Here is a 14651-nt window from a genome sequence, read left to right on the forward strand (position 1 = left end):
GTGTACAGAATATCAGTATTACAATACGACACCCTCTGTCCTTAGACCCTCACATCGTACAAGGAAAAACTTCCGAAGAAAACCCAGTTTAAAGGGAAAAATGGGAGAAACCTCAGGGAGAGCAACGGAGGAGGGATCCCTCTCCCAGGACGGACAGACGTGCAATAGATGCCGTGTATACATTGAAAAGATAATACATTTGCAACATAGGTAGTCCAAATGTTTGGAAATGCATGTGTGTATAATAGGAAGATGAATCCACGAGGATATCCATCCAGGACCGATGATCCAGGACACAGGACTGCAGGATCATCCATGACTCCGGATCCCGGCGTATATAGACACCAAAAAGAAAGAAATGTGGGGAAGCTGGGTTAATCGGAACATGAGAGTACACAGGTACAGACAGAGAGAAGGAAGAAGTAAGATGTCCCCCGACAAACTAAGCCTATATCAGCAAAACTAGGGGCTGAATCTAATCAGCCCTAACTATAAGCTTTATCAAAAAGGAAGGTCTTAAGCGCACTCTTAAAAACGGATAGGGTGTCTGCCGCCCGAACACAAACTGGAAGCTGATTCCACAAATGTGGAGCTTGATAAGAAAAGGCTCTGGCTCCCATTGTACTTTTAGCGATTCTAGGAACAACCAACAACCCTGCATTCTTGGAACGCAATGCCCTAGTAGGACAGTAGGGTATAATGAGTTCTTTAAGGTAAGATGGCGCCTGCCCATTAAGGGCTTTGTAGGCGAGAAGAAGAATTTAAAATTCTATCCTGTGTTCTATAGGGAGCCAGTGTAAGGCAGCCAGAACAGGAGTAATGTGGTCCCTTTTCCGAACTCTGGTTAGTACACGTGCTGCAGCATTTTGAATTAGCTGAAGCGACTTAACTGACTTTTTAGTACACCCTGATAATAAAGAGTTACAATAATCCAGCCTTGAAGTAACAAATGCATGGACTAGTTTCTCTGCATCGTTTTGAGGCAAGATATGCCTGATTTTTGCAATGTTACGTAGATGGAAGTAGGCGGTCCTTGAAATTGATTTTATGTGGGCGTTAAAGGATAAATCCTGATCAAATATAACACCAAGATTCCTTACAGTCTCACTGGAGGCCAAATTAATGCCATCCATAGTTAGTATATCTTTAGATAATTTGTTTCGTAGATTCTTCGGGCCAAGTACAATAACTTCAGTTTTGGTCGTGTTTAACATCAAAAAGTTTAAGGTCATCCACGTTTTTAAGTCCTTAAGGCAGGCTTGAATTTTATTTAGATGATTAATTTCATCAGGCTTGATTGATAAATATAGTTGAGTATCATCCGCATAACAATGAAAGTTTACAGAATGATTGCTTATAATATTGCCTAATGGAAGCATATATAATGTGAACAAAATAGGTCCGAGCACTGAGCCCTGTGGCACTCCATGGCTAACTTTGGTTTGCGTGGAAGATTCATCGTTGACACGTACAAACTGAGAGCGTTCAGATAGATAGGACCTAAACCAGCCTAAAGCAGTTCCCTGTATGCCAACTAAGTTCTCTAGTCTTTGCAATAGGATGTCATGGTCGATAGTATCAAATGCAGCACTGAGATCGAGCAAAACAAGAATAGAGACAAGTCCCTTGTCTGAGGCTATTAGAATGTCATTTGTGACTTTAACCAGAGCTGTCTCTGTGCTATGATGTGTTCTAAAGCCAGACTGAACATCTTCAAATAAATCATTGTTTTTTAAGTAATCACACAAATGTTTTGCGACCGCTTTCTCAAGAATCTTTGAGAGGAACGGAAGATTAGAAATAGGTCTATAGTTGGCTAAAACCTCTGGATCGAGGTTGTGCTTTTTAAGAAGCGGTTTTATCACTGCTACTTTGAATGATTGTGGAACATAGCCTGATAATAAAGACATATTCATAATATTTAATAAAGAAGTGCTAATTAATGGAAAAACTTCCTTCAACAGCTATGTTGGAATTGGGTCTAACATGCACGTTGATGGTTTAGAAGAGAGAATCATTGAGTGTAATTGTTCAAGGTTTATGGCTGAAAAGCATTCTAGTTCACCATCCAGTATAACCCCAGAACCCACGCTTCCGGGAGCTGTTGATAACACTATACTGGTCAAAGGCAAGAGGTCATTAATTTTGTTTCTAAGAGTAACAATTTTATCATTAAAAAAGCACATAAAATCATTACTACTGAGTGCTATGGGAATAGAAGGCTCAATCGAGCTGTGGCTCTCTGTTAGCCTGGCTACAGTGCTGAAAAGGAATCTTGCATTATTCTTATTCTCATCTATTAATGAAGAGTAGTAGGCTGCTCTCGCTTTACGCAGTGCTTTCTTATATTCATTGAGAGTAATATGTCAAATTAAACGAGATTCTTCAAGTTTAGTGGAACGCCATATCCTTTCAAGTTGTCTATTGCAAAGACGAGAGTACTTAGTTGGCATAAAGGGAACTGCTTTAGGCTGGTTTAGGTCCTATCTATCTGAACGCTCTCAGTTTGTGTGTCAACGATGAATCTTCCATGCAAACCAAAGTTAGCCATGGAGTGCCACAGGGGTCAGTGCTTGGACATATTTTGTTCACATTATATATGCTTCCGTTAGGCAATATTATAAGGAATCATTCTGTACATTTCCATTGTTATGCAGATGATACTCGACTATATCTATCCATCAAGCCTGATGAAACCAATCACCTAAATACAATTCAAGACTGCCTCAAGGACTTAAAAACGTGGATGACCTTACATTTTTTTATGTTAAACACGGCCACAACTGAAGTTATTGTACTCGGCCCAAAGAATCTACGAAACAAACTATCTAAAGATATATTAACTATGGATGGCATTGATTTGGCCTCCAGTGAGACTGTAAGGAATGTTGGTGTTATATTTGATCAGGATTTATCTTTTAACGCCCACATAAAATCAATCTCAAGGACCACCTTCTTTCATCTACGCAACATTGCAAAAATCAGGCATATCTTGCCCCAAAATGATGCAGAGAAACTAGTCCATGCATTTGTTACTTCAAGGCTGGATTATTGTAACTCTTTATTATCAGGGTGTACTAAAAAGTCAGTTAAGTCGCTTCAGCTAATTCAAAATGCTGCAGCACGTGTACTAACCAGAGTTCGGAAAAGGGACCCCATTACTCCAGTATTGGCTGCCTTACACTGGCTCCCTATATAGACCCTCCAGAAAAATGCGGGCTAAAATCCTTGATTATGCGGGCTAAAATCCTTGATTATGCGGGCTAAAATCCTTGATTATGGGATCAAACATGCGGGGTTTTATGTGATTTTATGCGGTGAAATTGCGGGAAGTTGCGAAATATGCGGAAAGTTGCGAAATATGCGGAAAAAATAAATATTGGGCTGTCTTATTTATTTATTCTCTCTCACACACAACCTGCCACTAACGTTAAACCCCTTTACTATTCAATTAAACACATTCAATGTTTATTTATTGTAAAAGCAATTGGGCTATTTTAATCACACTCTCTCTCTCACACACACACACACACACACACACACACACACACACACACACACACACACACACACACACACACACACACACACACACACACACACTTCTCCGCCTCATTCTGTTTTCATTTACTCGTTCGTTATCTGACCAGCTTCAATCTTGTAGGCTACTCACTTCGTTTATTGTAGCCCTCGAAAGGGTTTTGGAGGTTGATGCCTCGGTGAACGTGAGTTGTTTGGCTTTCTTGTCCGCAGCAGCAGAAAGCATGTTCGAATGTTTGAATGAATCAAAGTGGGTCGTCACCGTCGATGTTCTCTTATGCTCCAACACAGTTGCACGGGGTGCAGAATAGTTTCCCCACAGACATCGGGGTACTGCTTTGCCCGGTCTTTAGCAGAGATGTTTGTCGGTAAATGAGATGGATTAGATGTTTTCATCTTGGTGAAGAGAAACTCTCGTGTGAGCTCCACACGTTCACTCTACGGTGTTGTTTACCTTCTGTGATACGCGAGCTGATGACGTCGCACATCATCATCACTTCAGGTCAAGACGAGTTAACTTTTTTTTCTTCTCAACTTTGTGTGGAAAAATGCGGGGATTATGCGGCCTTTTGATAAATATGCGGCTTTTTAAAAATATGCGCCATTTTGCTGATTATGCGGTAATTTCTGCGATCGCAGAATCGCGTTTTTCTGGAGGGTCTACCTATAGAACACAGGATAGAATTTAAAATTCTTCTTCTCGCCTACAAAGCCCTTAATGGGCAGGCGCCATTTTACCTTAAACCCTACTGTCCAACTAGGGCATTGCAGAGGTGGGACCAAGTAATTGTTTTGCAAGTCCGAGTCGTCTCAAGTCTTTGCGCTCATGTCCGAGTCAAGTCTCAAGTCTTTGCGCTCAAGTCCGAGTAAAGTCTCAAGTCAGGATGGGCATGTTCAAGTCAAGTCCTACACTTTGACAAAACGAGTCTTAAACAAGTCATTATGTGATTTTCAACAAATGTAATGACATCGATCAACAGAATAATACTTAAAGGCAAGGCAAGTTTATTTATATAGCACTTTTCAACACAAGGCAATTCAAAGTGCTTTACAAAAAATGAAAGACATTAAGAAAATGGCATTTAAAATCAGTCATTAAAAAGAAAAGCTAATAAAATAAACTGCACTTGTGTACGTCTTTTATACATGAATATGTGTCCCTGGTGTGTGAGGGAACTCACCAAGTGTCAGAAAACACAACCCTCTCTCTTTTCCTCCATACCCAAATCTCTAAAAACGGGGCTGCAACGGAGCCAAATTTTTCTGACGTCAGAAAAGGGGAGCTCCGCCTATATGGGCAACTCTCCACCTATCAGGGGAATGAGAGACCGCTCGAAAGCGCTGGAGACGCTGTAGGCCTGTAGGTGGCGCTGTAGTCTGCCACAAAAGCAGAATCAGCCCTTGCAAAAACAGGGCTGGAAAAGAGCAAATAGAGCAAAATGAGGCATGGCTAAAATGCATGATCTGTTTGGTATTTTGAAAAAAAAAACTCAGACATGTTTTATATAGGTATGGCCCTACAATATATGTTTCAAATATAGCATGATAGGTCCACTTTCATAATCAAACTGCTCTTTATTACATTACTAATTTAATAATCAATGTTCTCTCTGCTGGTAAAGTAATGTATTTTTTTCTATTTTAAGAGGGATCAGTAAGGTAAGGCTACCGTGACGGTTTGAAGGAGAAGAGAAAGAAGGAGTTTAATTGATAAGATCCCTGATGTTAAGGTGACCAGAATGTTTATTTCCACTGTGTACAACATGTTATAAGGGACCCACAATATATCTTTATGCAAGGGATAATGTGCAGCGAGGCGGTCTCTATGGGGAAGAGAACACCTGAATCTAGATCCCTCTGCATGTGGTACTTTAAGTATATTTTGATGCTAATACTTTTGTACTTTTACTTGAGTAACATTTTGAATGCAGGACTTTTTATTGTAACTGAGTATTCCTACACTCTGGTACTTTTACTCAAGTACAAGATCTGAACTTCTCCCACCTCTAGCAATAAATCCTGAGTGGTTACCCAAAGAAAAACCCTACTCTGAAGGTTATTTTCATTTTACAAATCCTGCACTCAGCTTTGCTTTCTCCAATATCATTGAAATGCAGCCAGATGCTGCTTCTTTTTTCGGTTTTCGCTAATTTATTGACTTTTTCTGACGCGCTTGCATTTAAATCCGGCTCCCCGTTGCTCTGTGTAGCTGTCCTGTACTACTACACTTACTGTCTTTGGAGCGTCTGCCCCCTACCCTTCTTTCACATAATGGTATGATCCTATGTTTTGCATGGGGCTTTTGTTGTTTTTGTGTTTAACTTGTTGTGTGCTCCTTTTACCCCTCACTACTCTGTCTTTCTGTCTCTGCAGGACTGGTGTGTGACAGGGGGGCGTGGCTGGTTACTCCTGGCTGCAGATGAGGCACACCTGTCCCCACTCACTTGATTACCTGCTCTTTAAGAGCCTGGCCCTCACCTCACTTCTCTGCCAGAGTATTTTTCATGCTGTCCCGCGGTCCGGAGTGCCTTTCTGCAGCCTGGAGTCTGTTGTAGTTGGTTTAGGAGTTCTCTTTGAGTTTTGGTCGGAAACGTTTTTCCGCAGCTTTGTTTTTGGTTTACTACGGCCAGCCAAGCTCCCTGTCGTCAGTACCTGCCTTGGATTACCTTGTCTATTAAACTTTTTGAAACTTTATTTTTGTCAGTCTCTGCTTTGGGGTCCCAGTAGTATCTAAACGTCACAGAATACTCTGGCCAATATGGACCCCGCAGAGAATGAGAGACTCAGGGAAGCGCTTGCTGCTGAAGGGGTAATGATAGGGCAACATGACAGAGCTCTGCAGAGAGTTATGGAAGCGATTCAGGATTTAACCGCCGGTGTGACCAACATCGGAGGCCGTATGGAACAGGTCGCAGCACATCTCTCCACACTCCCGCCGACTGCCGATGCTCAAGCTACAGACCCTGCTCCTCCACCTCAAGCTGATCCAGAACGACAGCGCTGCAATCCTCGTGAGCCCTTTATCCCCACACCCGTCAGGTATTCAGGAGATTTAGGGTCTTGTAGTCAGTTCTTACACCAGTGTAGTCTTGTGTTTGAGCAACAGCCTTTCACTTATTCCACTGATAGAACTAGGGTTGCTTTCATCATGAGCCTACTGAGTGATAAAGCAGCAGCATGGGCCCTTGCCATATCTAACAGCAACTCGCCTATTAGTCAGTCTCTGTCGTCTTTTACTGCAGAGATGCGTAGAGTGTTTGATCATCCAGTGAGGGGGAAGGAGGCTGGTAAAAGACTCCTTTCACTCCACCAGGGTTCAGGCTCTGTTGCTGATTTTGCTATTGATTTCCGTATTCTTGCAGCTGAGAGCGGTTGGGATGACATGGCTTTGCTGGGAATTTTTTATAAGGGGCTTAATGATGAGTTAAAAGATGAACTAGCTGTTAGGGATGACACCTCCTCCTTAGAGGAGTTGATTTCTCTAGCGATACGACTAGATAACCGCCTCCGCGAGAGGCGTAGGGAGAGATCAGGAAAACATAGCTCCATCTCCTTTCCCCCTCCGTCCAAGTTTCCTAGTCGGCCGGCATTCTCTGGACCTTCTTGCCATCCTCCTGACTCCGGGCCTCCCAGACCTTCTCCAGATACCCAGGTCTCTCCCTTCTTTATGGAGGAGCCCATGCAGCTGGGAAGGATGACGCTTACTCCATCAGAACGTCAACGCCGGCTTCGTCAGAGACTCTGCTTCTACTGTGGCCAGGCTGGTCACGTCAGCGCCGGTCGTCCCTCTCTGCCAAAAGACATGGCTCATCAGCGACAGGGGGAGCACTGATGAGCCACACTTCTATCAACTCAGCCTCCTCCAACCGCATCCCAGTCAAAGGTACTATTTCCTGGTCTCAGAACTCTGTTCCGCTGCAGGTCTTGATTGATTCTGGTGCGGATGACAATTTCATTGACTCTGACTTTGTGATGCAGTCTAAACTTCCTTTTGAGCCTCTTCCAGAACCTAAGGATGTGTTTGCCTTAGATGGGAGACTCCTAGCCCAAGTTACTCACCGTACTGCTCCAGTTTCCCTCAAGATCTCTGGCAACCATCACGAGATAATCTCCCTGTACCTTATCCCCTCACCCATGTCGCCACTCGTTTTAGGTTTTCCGTGGTTGAAGCTCCATAACCCCCACATAGATTGGGCCAACTCGTCTATCATTAACTGGAGTTTGTTCTGTCACTCTCATTGCTTACACTCTGCTGTACCCCCCACAGTTACTAGAGCACCAGACCCCCTCAAACCCATTGATCTCACCTCTGTACCCCCTGAATATCACAGTGTCAAGGAGGTTTTCAGCAAGGACCACGCCCTATCCTTGCCGCCTCACCGGCCCTACGATTGTGCCATAGATTTGCTCCCTGGCACCCCCTTTCCGTCAAGTAAACTGTACAATATCTCTAGGCCAGAGAAGGAGGCCATGGAGAGTTACATCTCTGACTCACTCGCTGCTGGGCTTATTCGCCCCTCTTCATCGCCTATGGGCGCAGGTTTCTTTTTTGTGGACAAGAAGGATAAGACCCTACGCCCTTGCATAGACTACAGAGGGCTTAATGAGATCACAGTCAAGAACAAGTACCCCCTTCCACTCATAGACTCAGCCTTTGTTCCCCTTCATGAAGCCACCATCTTCACTAAGTTGGATCTTCGCAATGCGTACCACTTGGTGAGAATAAGGGAGGGGGATGAGTGGAAGACTGCATTCAATACTCCCAGGGGACATTTTGAGTATTTAGTAATGCCTTTTGGGTTAACGAACGCACCTGGGGTTTTTCAAGCTATGATTAATGATGTATTACGTGACATGTTAAACAGGTTTGTTTTTGTGTACCTTGATGACATCCTTATCTTCTCTCGCACTCTTCAGGAGCATGTCCAGCATGTTAGGCTGGTACTGCAGAGACTTCTTGAGAACAGACTGTATGTTAAGGCTGAGAAGTGCGAGTTTCATGCCTCTTCTGTGAGTTTCCTGGGTTTTATCGTCGACAAGGGACAATTAAGGACTGACCCCGCCAAGGTCCAAGCAGTGACCGAGTGGCCCACTCCCTCTAACAGGAAGCAGTTGCAAAGGTTTCTGGGCTTTGCTAACTTTTATAGAAGGTTTATTCGGGACTATAGTAGGGTAGCAGTGCCTCTGACTAAACTCACCTCTGTCAAGTTGCCTTTTGAGTGGTCTCCTGCAGCTGAGGCAGCTTTTGTAAAACTGAAATGTCTGTTTGCCACTGCTCCTGTGCTCTCTCATTCTGATCCAGGGGTCCAGTTTGTGGTGGAGGTGGATGCCTCTGATTCTGGAGTGGGGGCAGTTTTATCCCAGCGTTCCCCCGCAGACCAGAAGCTCCACCCTTGTGCGTTCTTCTCTCGTCGGCTGACCCCTGCTGAGAGGAATTACGACGTTGGTAATCGGGAGTTGCTGGCAGTGGTTCTGGCCCTTCAAGAATGGAGGCACTGGCTGGAGGGAGCCAACCATCATTTTATAGTATGGACGGACCATAAGAATTTGTCTTACCTTCGCTCTGCACGCAGGCTCAACTCACGCCAGGCTCGGTGGGCTCTCTTCCTGGGACGGTTCAACTTCACCTTGACCTACCGGCCTGGCTCCAGGAATGTGAAGGCTGACGCCTTGTCCCGGCAGTTCGCTTCCCCAGTGGAGGACTCAAGGGATGCAACCATTCTGCCATCTTCCTGTGTTGTGGGAGCAGCTAGATGGGAGATTGAAAGGGTGGTCCAGGAGGCCCAGGAGGACCATCCAGCGGCTCAGGATTGTCCACCAGACCGGCTGTTCGTTTCCCCCGATGTTAGATCTCCAGTGCTCCAGTGGGGACATACGTCCAAAGTTGCCTGCCATGCAGGTTTTCATCGGACCCTGGCTCTAATTCGACAACGCTTCTGGTGGCCCACTATGTCCGCAGACACGAAGGAGTATGTCTCAGCTTGTTCCGTCTGTGCTCGCAGCAAGGCCTCAGATCAGGCACCCGCTGGCCTTCTTCGCCCACTCCCCATTCCCCACCGGCCCTGGTCCCACATTGCGGTGGATTTTGTGACTGGTCTCCCACCATCAGACGGGAACGACACTATTCTGACCATCGTTGACCGTTTCTCTAAGGCTGTGCACTTTGTCCCCCTGCCTAAACTACCTTCTGCCCTCGAGATTGCCACTCTTCTCACCCAGCATGTTTTTAGGCTGCATGGTATCCCTCAGGATATTGTTTCAGACAGGGGTCCGCAGTTTTCCTCCCAAGTTTGGAAGGCCTTTTGTCGGGCATTGGGGGCGTCGGCCAGTTTGTCCTCTGGGTACCATCCCCAAACCAATGGCCAGACGGAGCGGGCAAATCAGGGCCTGGGAACGGCTCTTCGTTGTGTTGCCTCTCGAAACCCAGCCTCATGGTCTCTTCATCTGCCATGGGTTGAGTACGCCCACAACTCCCTGGTGTGCTCTGCCACAGGTATGTCACCCTTTATGGCTTCCAACCTCCCCTTTTCCCGGTTCAAGAGAGAGAGGTGGCAGTTCCCTCAGTACAGGGGCATCTTCGGCGAGCCCGCAGAGTCTGGCGTGAAGCCCGGGCAGCTCTTACCCGCACCTCCGCCCGGAACCAGAGGATGGCGGATCGTCATCGACGACCAGCTCCGGATTACCAACCGGGCCAGAAGGTTTGGCTTTCCTCCCGTGACATCCCTCTTCAAACGGATTCTCGGAAACTCACTCCCAGGTACATTGGACCTTATGAGATAGAACGGGTCATCAATCCTAGTGTGGTTAGGCTTAAGTTGCCTCTTGCCTTGAAGGTGCACCCCACTTTTCATGTGTCACTCCTTAAGAGAGTTTCCTGCAGCCCTCTTCGCCCTCCAACCAAACCCCCTCCACCCCCCCGGCTCATCGACAACCACCCGGCCTTCACTGTACGGAGGTTGCTGAAGGTTCGAAGGTGGGGCCGTGGATACCAGTATTTAGTGGATTGGGTGGGGTATGGGCCAGAGGAGCGACAATGGGTTTCTCGCTCGCTGATTTTGGACCCAAAACCCTTGAGAGACTTTTATGTCCGTTTCCCGGATAGTCCTGGTAGGCCGCCAGGAGGCGTCCTTTGAGGGGGGGGGTACTGTTATGTTTTGCATGGGGCTTTTGTTGTTTTTGTGTTTAACTTGTTGTGTGCTCCTTTTACCCCTCACTACTGTCTTTCTGTCTCTGCAGGGCTGGTGTGTGACAGGGGGGCGTGGCTGGTTACTCCTGGCTGCAGATGAGGCACACCTGTCCCCACTCACTTGATTACCTGCTCTTTAAGAGCCTGGCCCTCACCTCACTTCTCTGCCAGAGTATTTTTCATGCTGTCCCGCGGTCCGGAGTGCCTTTCTGCAGCCTGGAGTCTGTTGTAGTTGGTTTAGGAGTTCTTTTTGAGTTTTGGTCGGAAACGTTTTTCCGCAGCTTTGTTTTTGGTTTACTACGGCCAGCCAAGCTCCCTGTCGTCAGTACCTGCCTTGGATTACCTTGTCTATTAAACTTTTTGAAACTTTATTTTTGTCAGTCTCTGCTTTGGGGTCCCAGTAGTATCTAAACGTCACAAGTGTGTCCTCGCATATGATTGGCCGCATGGTGGCTCGGCAAAATAAAGTCCCGCCCCTGCCTGCATGGATTCACAGCAAGATTAGGAGCGGCTGAAGATTCTGCTCTCCCTGACTGGAGTCTGCTCTTCTAGCGGCATCTCGCGATCGGCGTGTTGGAGACCCCTGAATTAAAGTATCAAGTAATCTCAAGTCAGAAGGCTCAAGTCCAAGTCAAGTCCCGAGTCATTGGTGTTCAAGTCCAAGGAAAATTGTAAGTGGCTACTGCCTGAGATCGAATGCTGTGGTTTTATTAAATGTGCCAACTGCTAGGACTGTCTTAGGGAAGACAGCTTTTAGATGCGCAGCTCCTCTGTCTTGGAATAGTCTGCAAACTAAATGGAAACTGAACAATCTGGTGCCACTAAATGTTTTTAAAGCTCTGTTGAATGCTAGTCAATCAGAAGCTATTGGTACCTGTTTATGTGGATAATTATGTAAATGATGCTGGATGATGTCCTTTTGTTGTTCTGTTTATGCTTTTATGTTTCATGTGGAACTACTTGAACAGGTCTCCCTTGGAAAAGAGATCAATGATCTCAATGGGATTTTATCTGTATAAATAAAGTTTTGAAATTAAATGAAATGAAGTCGATTGGCAAGTGTTTTGTGATTTTGTCTAGTCCAAAGTCATCAAATTGGTGACTCGAGTCTGACTCGAGTTCAAGTCATGTGACTCGAGTCCACACCTCTGGGGCATTGTGTTCCAAGAATGCACAGTTGTGGTTGTTCCTAGAGTCTCTAAAAGTACAATGGGAGCCAGAGCCTTTTCTTATCAAGCTCCACTTTTGTGGAATCAGCTTCCAGTTTGTGTTCGGGCGGCAGACAGCCTATCCGTTTTTAAGAGTACGCTTAAGACCTTACTTACTAAAGCTTATAGTTGATAAAATAATCTAATAAGAGTGCATTGACGTAGACACGTTGTGCCTCTTCACCTATACATCTTAGTTCTTACTCGTTTTCCTTACTGATGGTATGTAATTTGGTTGTGTGTGTAGACGGTGGAAGCAGGGAGAGGCATATACGTGCCTTGATCCCTGCCGAGTCGACCCACAACTGTTGATTGGTGTCCGTGCCAAAAAAAACTTTTAGGAGCAATGCGCTCATGGTATAGATGTGGCGCATACATCTTCAGGCATGAAAATCACTCACCTTTCGGCGAAATTCGCCGTTTTGAATACAAAATAGGTCGTTTGCGTGATTCAAACGCGCCCTAACCACACCCCGCTGCCACAAATATATTCAGGAAAATTAGGAGAATGGTCTTTACATATTTATATATACATATGTACACATACAAATACTGAAGGATAAAGATAAGGCAATAAAACATTGAGCTGTCTGAGTGGAAAAGTACTGTGTTAAAGTCCAACTGCTGAGAAGCCTCAGTGGAAATATACTGTGTAAATACTGTGTGGTACAAAAACGCGGGGTCAACCAGATTAAGAACAGAGGCATCCTGTTATGTCCAAACTGATAAGCCACAAGGTTGCAGAACTCATTATTCTCACACTAAATCACCCACCAAGCAGGCGCAACAGTTCACAAGGGCAGTCTTGTGAGTGAAACCAGATAAGGAAGTGAGTGAAAGCAAATAAGGAAGTAACAAAAGCGCGCCGAAGGCTAACCTAAGAGTTGCTAGGGTAAGCAACGGCAGATTATACCACAAGAGAGCAGCAAAGGTGGGGGCTCCGCTAGGAACAGTATATAAGCAGGATGTATTCAGTACTCGAGGCTCTCTTCAACTGGGATCTCACACTGACGAGCACGTCACGGTGAGAACTCAAGAAGGAGTCCAAGGCGCAGGCGCTTTGTGGTATAGTATCAGATTGATGTATCTTTGTTGAACTGTGTAATAAAGTGCTTATTTGAAGAAACAATCCATTGGAGTGCAAAGTCTAGTTTTGTACAGCTAACAGAGAATAGTGTCTAGGACACAATTCCTTTTCCCTCAGAACTAAGAACGGTCATCGGCAGATCCGGACAGCGACCCCGCTCTGGCCATATCCAAACGATCTGCGCGGAGGACGGACCTGGTCCGGTAGACTCCAACAATACATACATACATTCATAAATAGAATACAAAACAAGAGTATAAACAGTTATGGTTTAGCAATTTCATCCCTGTACCATCTTTTTGAATAGTTTTATGTTTGGACATCCCTTTAGTTCCTCACTCAAATTGTTCCAGATCTTCACCCCACAAACAGAAACACAAAAACTTGTCTTTGTTGAGCGCACCCTAACATTAGTGAATATAAATGAACCCCGTAAATAATAATTCCCTTGTCTTTCATTGAACAATATCTGAATATTCCCAGGTAATTGAACGTTTTTTGCCTTAAACATGGTTTGTGCGATTTGGAATTCAACAAGATCTGACAGTTTTAATAATTTTAGCTCTAAGAATAATGGGTTTGTATGATCCCTATAGCCGACAGTTCTCATTCATAACACTCCGTTCGATGTCTCACTATGGGATGCGCCTCATCGTGGAGCAAACAGAGGCATCAATCTCATTATGCCAATCCTGATTGGCTGGTGATCTTGACCCGGTGACGGCAAGACACGCAGGAACAGTTTCCCGCGCTCCACCAAGCTGGGGCTCCCGGTTAGACCTCACCATGGTCTCACCCGCGGAGGATGTCCTCGGGCTGGACTACGAGGAGGACGAAGAGGAGGACGCCTTGGCGTTCCTCCTGTCCGAATCAGATGAACAGGAAGAGGACACCTTCATGTCACCGGCTCAGGCTGCAAAGCCTGAGGCAAGTGCTGCTCTCCCGGGCGATAGCGCACCAGCTTCACCCGGTCTGAACATGGACCTGCAGGCCGTGTGCAAACGCGCTGCGGTCAGACTCAACGTTCCGTGGCCTGAAATGGCCAAGGAGACCTCCAGGTCCCGCTACTAGGGGAAACACCTTCCCCAAGCAGCGGCAAAATAGGCAACTCCTCCCGGTCTTCCCGGAAATGTTGGATGAAGTGTCGGTCTCGTGGAGAGACCGGCCCGGCCCGAGGGAATTTTCGGCTCCGCTCTCGCCTCCATGCAAAGGAGGTGTGAGACGAAAAAGAGGGAGGACGAGGCACTCCACCTCTGCCTCCCTCGAAGGGTCCAGCCGCTGCTTTCGCAGCAGCAGTCCTCTGCCCAGGCTGCCTCGAACTCTGCTCGGTTTAAAGCACCGAAGACGCAGAGGCAGCAGCCCACCCCGAGTCCCCAGCCCAGGTTGGAGACAAGGGCAAGCTGGCCTAGAAATTCTCCAGTTCCGGCTGCAGCTCAGCCTCAGCCAACCCAGAATTTCGGCCAGCAGTTGAGGAAGAAGAAGCTAGCAGCGTGACAGCCCCTCCTTCTTCCCTCCGTGAATGTGTTCCCACCGTCTCGAGAGATGCCTAAACACCATCCTCAAGTCCGCACAAACACATGTCACACGTTGATTGATTCCTCTGTCATAAAACATTTGCCGCTGACGCATC

At 46.1% G+C, this 14651-nt stretch overlaps 1 long non-coding RNA gene across 1 annotated transcript; it reads left to right on the forward strand.

Annotated features, from left to right (window-relative positions):
* Positions 1 to 9940: 9940 nt before the first annotated feature.
* Positions 9941 to 11097, forward strand: LOC139433456 (uncharacterized). The gene is made up of 2 exons (XR_011642914.1): positions 9941 to 10297; positions 10777 to 11097. It is a non-coding gene; the product is annotated as an uncharacterized lncRNA (long non-coding RNA).
* The last annotated feature ends 3554 nt before the right edge of the window (positions 11098 to 14651 follow it).

The sequence above is a fragment of the Pseudochaenichthys georgianus genome, unplaced genomic scaffold (assembly GCF_902827115.2).
Source record: "Pseudochaenichthys georgianus unplaced genomic scaffold, fPseGeo1.2 scaffold_460_arrow_ctg1, whole genome shotgun sequence".
In the NCBI taxonomy this organism is placed as follows: Eukaryota; Metazoa; Chordata; class Actinopteri; order Perciformes; family Channichthyidae; genus Pseudochaenichthys; species Pseudochaenichthys georgianus.